This window comes from Arvicola amphibius, chromosome 12 (assembly GCF_903992535.2).
Source record: "Arvicola amphibius chromosome 12, mArvAmp1.2, whole genome shotgun sequence".
NCBI lineage: Eukaryota > Metazoa > Chordata > Mammalia > Rodentia > Cricetidae > Arvicola > Arvicola amphibius.
Window position 1 is genome coordinate 31,081,789 of NC_052058.2, and position 8,382 is coordinate 31,090,170.

The window sequence follows — 8,382 nt, forward strand, 5'->3', positions numbered from 1 at the left end:
GGGAATGCAGCCCGCTGCTCCTTCTACAGCTGTTCCCAGAACAGTAGCTGAATAATTGTAGAGAACAGAAACAACTGCAGTGGCTCTCAGGCTATCAGGACAAATTTGGTCCAAGTAACAGTGTCACTGTGGCTAATGATACACGAACAACTCTGCAGTAACACAGTCCAAGCCTTTGAAGAAACAAGTGGTGCATTCATTCATGGAGGTCAAAGGACAATTTGTGGGAACATCTTCTTGCACTCTGTGGGTTTTGAAGATCAAACCTTGGGTCTTTAGGGCAAGTGGCTGAACCAGCTGAGCCATCTTTCTGGCCCAAACTGAGGTTCTTTGTCTTCCTCCCCAAGACTGCAAATATGTGTCACTACGTCTGACCTCTGATGGCCGCAGTGCTGCGCTGCAAGCCCAGGCACTTGTGCATACATTCACAACTAAAGATTTAGCAAGGGGGTTGGAGAGACGGCTCAATATTAAGAGCACTTGTTTTCACAGAGGACCGAGATTTATTTCCCAACACCTTCATGGTAGTTCACAACTTTCTGTAATCACAGGGAACTCAATGCCTTGTGATTTTTTTTCTGAGAAAGATTTTATTGGCCTTTTGGATAAAATTTATTTGCCAGGAAGGATGATTCCCATCATACTTCTGCTGGAACCAGCGCATGGCTTCCTCTTTGCTGATTCTGTGTTTGGTCCCAATGCAACCTGTCTTGCGCTTCTTGTCTGCGATGCCGAAACCTGGCCTGCCCAGCACCACACAGAAGTCCAGGCCATAGATCCCAATGCTTGGGTCATATTTGATGCCATGTGTTCTTGAATCCAAAAGCCGAAGTTCCCAGTATCTGAGAAGTTATTTTTCCGAAACTCACACTCCCGCACCTCCAGGCCTTTCTCCAGGATTCCTTCTGCCTTGGCTCCATGGACAGTGCAGTGAACAGCAATCTTCTCCTTTCTCCTGATGCCGAAGGACCTGACGGTGACCTAGCTTTGGAAAAGACAGGTGTCTGGCCTGTGAGCCGCTCCAGCACCTTGGCTGCCGGGGTCAGCCTGTCTCCACTCTCCCCAACACAGATATTGAGGCAGAGCTGGAAGATTTGAAGTTTGATTTTAAAGAACTCAAAGTTGCTGTCCTATTTCTCATCAAGATAAACACAGTGGTGATCTTGTATACAATGGACAATCCCTCACTCCAAGTGAGATATCTGAACAAGTTGGCGACCATTTTTTTTTAAAAAAAATATGGGTTATTATCTGTCTTTGGTGTCTTTGGTGAAATTTAAGTTCTGTTGAAAGGAAAAACAAGTTTAAATTATATAAGTGAGTTTGAAGAACAAAACAATAAGAATGACTGGCAAATTGGGTCACCTCCAGAGTCAGAGAAACTTCTAAGAAGTGTAACCAACAACACACATAGTAGCATCTAAAGAAAAAAGAATCAGCCGGGCGGTGGTGAACACGCTTTTAATCCCAGCACTAGGAGGCAGAGGCAGGTGGATCTTTCTGAGTTTGAGGCCAGCCTGGTCTATAAGAGCTAGTTCCAGGACAGGCTCCAAAAGTCACAGAGAAACCCTGTCTCAAAAAACCAATAAACAAACAAACAAATAAATAAATAAATAAGAAAAAGAAAAAAGAATCAAAGAAAGAATAGCTGGTTCTAGCTTAATCAGTCTTTTAAAAAGCCTCCAATTAACTAAAGCCAGAGAGTTGACTTTCTTCTGTCACCAAGAAAAAAAATTTAAAAGTTTAAAATACTTGTTTTGGGTCATATAAATTGTTTTTTTTTGTTTTTGAGATTTACTTTGTATGTGTTCATATGGGTGTCTTGCCTGCATATATGTATGTACAGTGCTTAAAGACGTGGGAAAGGGGGCTGGAGCCCCTGGAAAGGGGGCTGGAGCCCCTGGAAATTAGAGGTACAAATGCTTTGTAGATGCTATATGGGTCCTGGGGATTGAACTTGGGTTTTCTGAAGAATAGTTAGTACTTTTAACCACCAAATCATTTTTAGCCCCCTTTCTTTTTGAAACAAGTGTTTGTGTATCCCAGAATAGCTTAGAACTCCCTATGTATTAGATTTACTGTGTAGCACAGGATGACCTTGAACTTTTGATCCTTCTGCTTCTACTTCCTTAGTGCTGGTCTGCACCATCATACTTGATCTGTGCAGTGCTGTGGGATGAATTTAGGGCATTGCATTTAGCAGGAAAGCAATGCCAACTGAGCTATATCCCCAGCACACAGACTGTGTTTTTCAAGAGTCATTTGCTCTGTTGTTTCGGATCTTCAGAAAGGCCAAAAGTAGTGAGGTGTGCTTGGCTGAACAAAACTGCTTACATCCTGCGGTGTCAGGAAGTGAAAAGAGAGGGAGAGAAGACAGGGCTTGGGGTACCACTATCTCTTTCAAAGCACACCCTCATTGGCCTTCCACTAACCATACCCCACCTCTTATAGGCCCCTCTATTTCCCAGCAGCACCACAGGAGGGCTGTGCTTGCTGCCTACAGCTTCTTCGGCAGGTATCCCACACTCCTGGCATGTGTGTTTGCACTCTACTGGCTGGAAAACAGATCCAGAAAGAACATTGCCTTCGAAGGCATACTCTGAGTGAGCCAGTGAAGAGTCCAATAAATAAATATATGGATTGCAAGTCTGGGAGAATGAGAACAGACCATCAGCAGCTTTCCCAGCAGATCAAGGATCATTCACTCACAGGGAGATGTTTTCTCAGATGTTTGGGAAGCTTAGATTATTTTATGACTGGCTGTTTCATTTACAAGACCAGAACCCCCCCCCCCCCCCATAAATTGAGAATGGTGTCCTGGCCAGTCCTGATAAATGACAGACGTGAACTGAGCTAACCTTTAGGAGACAGAGATAGGTGACCTTTGGGTCAGAGACTGTCTCCGTTATGGACAACTGGCACCACAGCAGGATATTTTATGGGTTATATCTGGTCAAAAGAGTAGCTGACCGGACTAAGCCCCCTTAGGCTACCTTATCACAACTGTCAAATTAATGAAGTATGCCTTGCGAGAAACCTGGGAACAGACAAATGGGACTGTCCCCAAGATGAGCCAAGCCCCTACCAATAGAATTACTGTTACTATGCCCCCCCATGTAATCTGTAAACCTATAAAAGCTGAATTAAAAGTTGGATCGGTGTGATCAGTTGGCGAGACCTACTGATACACCCATAGACGCCTGTGTAACCAATAAAGAAGCCTCTTGCTAATTGCATCTGTTGGTTCGGGTTATTGAGTTAGGGGAAAATCACCACCCTTGAAAATGAGGGTCTTTTCACCAGCTTCCTCTAAAGATCACACCACCTCCCAGCAGCACCACAGCAGACAACCGCATCTTTAGTATATAGCCCCTGAGTTCATTTGAGAGAATATAATATAATATAATGATATAATGCTTATCTGTTTATTTTCTTTCTTTCTTTCTTTCTTTCTTTCTTTCTTTCTTTCTTTCTTTCTTTGTTTCTTTCTCTTTCTTTCTTTTTCTTTCTTTCTCTTTCTCTCCCTCCCTCCCTCCCTTCCTCCCTCCCTCCCTTCCTCCCTCTCTTCCTCTCTCATTCTCTTTTTTTCTTATTTTATTTTTTCGAGACAGGGTTTCTCTGTGTAGTGTTAGGAGTTTTTCTAACGTGAGCTCTCTGCCGACACAAAAATCCCAATCAACCCAAATCACAACAAGCCAAATTAAAAAATATTCAGGTTTATTGGGATTCCTGCGCTCTTGGGTGGCCCTGAGGGGGAACTGGAAAGCTGTGAATGGGACAGGGGTGGGGAGGAGAGGGGATGGGGGTGGGAAAGAGACCACAAGGGAACTTTCCAGGAAGCAATTTAAATAGAGTAGAGGAGTGGTCAAGATTTTGGCAGGCTGTCTTAACCCTCCTCTGGGGAGGGGTCAAGGCTTGGTAGACACAGGAATGGGGCCTACAAAGATGGAGGCCAGAGACTGGGACTTACATTCCAGACTGTATAAGGGGTAAAAGGAAGCTGAGTTCATATTTTGACTAACATTTAGGCTCTCTTAGGAAAAAGGGGCGTTGACTCAAGTCTAGCTACTTCCTACGGGCATGGGACCATGCGGGGAACGGAAGAGCTGGGTGTTGGTGGGTCCACGTTCAACAAGAGGTGTGGCTGGAAAGGCATCCCACGTACTGTCATCCTGGAGACACCAGGCATCTGTTCCTTGGGGGAGGTGAGAAGGCAGGTGTCTATGCAAAAAAATATTGTTATCACCAAAGATAAGTGTGCCAGGATGACGAGCAGGTAGGCCCTTCATTGTGGCATCTTGGAAAACTGGGAGACTGGAAGGTCCTGTCTGCTGGACAGACCACGTGTCCTGAGTAGGTGCCTGCTTGAGCCTGGAGAGATGGTGCCAGCATGGGTGTCCCAGGAGCTTGGCAGCCGAGGGGGTGGTGGGGATTACTGTGACAGGTCCTGTCCATCGAGGTTCAAGAGACCTAGGAGTTAGCTGTTTGAGGAGTACTCTGTACCCTGGGGAGAGTTGCAGGTTTAGGGGCATTAGGGTCCACTGGTGTGGGGACAGGGAGACAACTGTCAGAGTGTGAATGGAGAAGGGACCTTAAAAGGGAGAGGTAGGGTAAGTACCCCGCCAGTGGAGGAGTTTGGACTGGGAGGTGATGGTTGAGGAGAAAGGGCCTGCCATAAAGCAGCTCAAAAGGGCTCAGGCCCGTAGGGGAACGTGGGGTGGCCCCGAGGTGAATAAGGGCAATGGGAAGAAGGGAGGGCCAAGATAACCTGAGTTCAAGGAAGAGCTTGGTTAGTTATTGTTTGATGAGTCCATTGGCCCTCTCCACCTTTCCCGAGGATTGTGGTGGATGGTAGGGGGTGTGGAATTTCCAGGAGATGTTGAGAGCTTCTGACATGAGCTCCATGACCCTGGAAGTGAAGGCTGGCCCATTGTCCATCTGGATGGTTTGTGGGACACCAAACCAAGGGAGGGAGGTGAGGGAGAGAGAGAGAGAGAGAGAGAGAGAGAGAGAGAGAGAGAGAGAGAGAGAGAGAGAGAGAGAGAGAGAGGGAGGGAGGCAGAGACCTGTTTGCCTTGATGGGGAGATTGGGAGTGGGCAGAGCTTGTCTCTTAAAGGGACAGGGTGCTGTTTGCTAGGCAAGCAGGCATGGCTTAGGATGCAGGGTGCAGGGCTTGAGGTGCTGTGCCAGGATGTGCATGGATACTAACATTCCTCTTTTTTTTGTTAAAAAACTGAGAAGTTAGGTGTGGCAGGTTAAGGGAAAGAGGATGCTTTCTGCTAATTTGTGGGCATTGAAATCTTGGGGAACCTGAGGAAGCTGGTTGTTTCACTGCTGTCCAGGCTCTGTGGAACTATCTGGTGACTAAGAATGAGTGGGCTACCCATTCCACTCCCAAGTCCACTGTTTTTTGGGTCCATTTATAAGGTTTGATGCCCATCACATCTTGCACTCAGGTCTGTTTCCCCGACAGGGGGCCCTCAGGCGTCAAAAGTACTGAACTTTCTGTCCCTGAATCCACCATGAACTGGATAGGTTTCTCCTCCACTCTTAGGGTTACCCTAGGCTCGGGGAGGGGGGTCGAGCCCTGTCTCCCTAGTCACTGTCCTCTTCCAAGGCAGCAAGGACTTTTTCCCAATCCTGTCGATGCCTCTCTTTTCTTCCTTTTTTTGGGGGCATTCTCTGGTCTTTTTTCCTAGCAATACCAGCACTGATTCTTTCCTAACTTAGGCCAGAATTGTTGGTCTCCATCCTGTCCTCCTGCCTCGGTGGCCAGGAGTACTCTTTCCATTTGAGTTTGCTCCCTGTCCAATATTTTGGTTAGGTTCTTCTCTTGTCTTTTGTCTATCTTCTCCCTTTCTCGATGTTTTCTTTCCCTTCTCTCTTCTTTCTGGTCCTCTGTTTCTCTCTCATTGTAAACCTTTTCTGCCACTGCTACTAAGTCTCTTAGGCCCCACTCTCCTAGTATTTTGATGACTGTAATTCTCTCTTAATATCTGGTGCTGCTAGATTGACATAGGCTAAGATAATGGCCTGCTGCACTTCCCCAGACTCTGGGTCATAGGAGAGTATTCTTTGACAGCCCCCATCAACCTTTCCAGGTAAGCAGCTGGGCTTTCATCCCTTCCCTGCTTTACATCATAAATTTTTGCCATATTAGTAGGCCTGCATGAGGTGGCCTTGAGACCTGCCCATAGATCCAGGCAGTAAATCTGGAGACTCTCCTTACCTCTTGCTGTGTTGAAGTCCCACTTAGGGCAGGGTGCTGGAAAGGCTGCCTTGACTAGCAGAGGGTCCGCTAGAGGGGCGCCTGTAGACCCTGGGACCAGATTCCAGGCATTCTCTAGGATTCGGCTTCTCTCCTCAGTTGTAAAGAGAACCCTCAACAACGGCTGACAATCGTCCCACGTAGGGGCATGGGTAAAAAAACAGTTTCCAATAGGCTAATTAAATCCTGGGGGTTCTTTGGGAAATGGTGCCTTCTGAGCCCTCCAGTTATACAAGTCACTGGCAGCGAATGACCAATAATGGAAGGGTTGGTTCCCTGAATCATCAGGAGGGCTGGCGGGTCTGAGAGGAAGGGCCACTGTGAAGTCTGGGTGTGGGGTCCCTGCCCTTCTGCTGTGAGTAGATAGTGCCGGGAACTCTCCTACCTATGCCCCTGACAGTTTGGGGGCTGGGGCATCTACAAGAGCTGCGGGACGTGCTTGGGGAGACTAAGGGAGATAGGGAGGTGGAAAAAGCTCTGTCTCTGCTGTTCCCCCCTGGAATACAGCAGCAGGCTTTGTCCTATTCTCCTTTTTACCTGCTGAGGGAGCCCTAGTCTTAGCAACCAAAACTTGGGTCCCTTGGGTCTGCTGTGGAAGTAAGAATGGTACAATCCAAGGAAGGGGTCCCCCTACCCTATCTATTAGCCCCCTCCAAGTAACAATATAGGGGACTTGGTCAGGGTGGCCACAGCAGGGACAGAAGACCATCTCTACCTTGTGGATAGTTGTTGCATCAAAGGTTCCACCTGCTGGCCACCCGGCATTGAAGGTGGGCCACTCAGCTGAACAAAGAGTGACCTATTTCTTCTTTTTGACAATTACACTGTTGTTGCTGGTGGTATCCTGGATGTCCTGCCAGTAAGCAAGAGTTAAGTTTAGGGGTGTTGACGGAATAGTCCCCATTGCTGATGAGGGGAGTTGAAGATAGAAGTCAAGAGAGAAAGAAAACAAGGCGACAGTTACCACAACAAAACACAAAAAGACTTTGACAAGATCCCAGGACAAAACACAAGGAGGCACTTCCTCTTGCAGAGGAGGGAGATATTCAAACACACTACTAATGGGCCATTGAACACACATGAGAGGCTCCTGATCACTTCCTAAAGGTTTCTGAAATCAAATGGCTGCCTCTGAGGTGGCCCAAATGACTCACGACGGGGTGGGGGAGTCCCTTGCCCAAACTGGAAAATGAGGCATCCCTCTTCCCCTCCAGGTTCACTGTCCAAACACACCTGTCCCAGAGAGAGCCCACCAATTACAGAATCCCAGATAGGTCGACCGATACAAAATGAAAGTTATAAGACAAAGACACAGACAAGGCAAAAACACAAAGAGCACGGTTACCGGTAGATGCTAATGAACCTCCGGATTCTTGAAGGTCCCAGCCAATGCACCAGATGCTGTGCCCAGATTACGACCCCTCGAGAGAGACCTTCAGAAACCAGAGAAGTCCAAGCTGCAATAGCAAGGTTTATTGTAAACGAGCATAATACAAGCTAGCTCAGAACCCATCTCCAACACCTGTAGCAGTGAGGTAGGGAGGAATTCAAAGTCCCTCTGTGGGGTTAGCTTTTCATTTTTTTATTTTCCTACACTTTTTGAGGTTGAATATTTATTCAGGGGGTTATGAAGGGGGAAGGGAGAGGGGGTGGAGAGAGAGACAGAGACAGGGACAGAGAGGAGAAGGGGGAGAGGAGAGAGAGACAGGGGAGAGGAGAAGTGGGGAGAGAGGCAGAAGCAAAACTGCCTCTCCAACAGGAAGATGGAAAAAAGCTTTCCTACATTTTTTATTGATATTTATTGAGCTCTACATTTTTCTCTGCTCCCATCCCTGTTTCTCCCCTCCCCCTTTCAACACTCCCCCAAGGTCCCCATGCTCCCAATTTACTAAGGAGATCTTGTCGTTTTATACTTTCTACTTCCCATGTATTTTAGATCTATGTAAGTCTCTCTTAGTGTCCGCATTGTTGTCTAAGCTCTCTGGGATTCTGGTTTGTAAGCTGGCTTTCTTTGCTTTATGTTTAAAAACAACCACTGAGTGAGTACATGTGATAATTGTCTTTCTGTGTTTGGGTTACCTCACTCAAATTATGTTTTCTAGTTCCATCCATT

The 8,382-nt window shown here is 46.9% G+C and overlaps 1 pseudogene; it reads right to left on the reverse strand.

Annotated features, from left to right (window-relative positions):
• Positions 1–612: 612 nt before the first annotated feature.
• On the reverse strand, positions 613–7,173 carry LOC119827081 (annotated as a pseudogene).
• Positions 7,174–8,382: the final 1,209 nt, after the last annotated feature.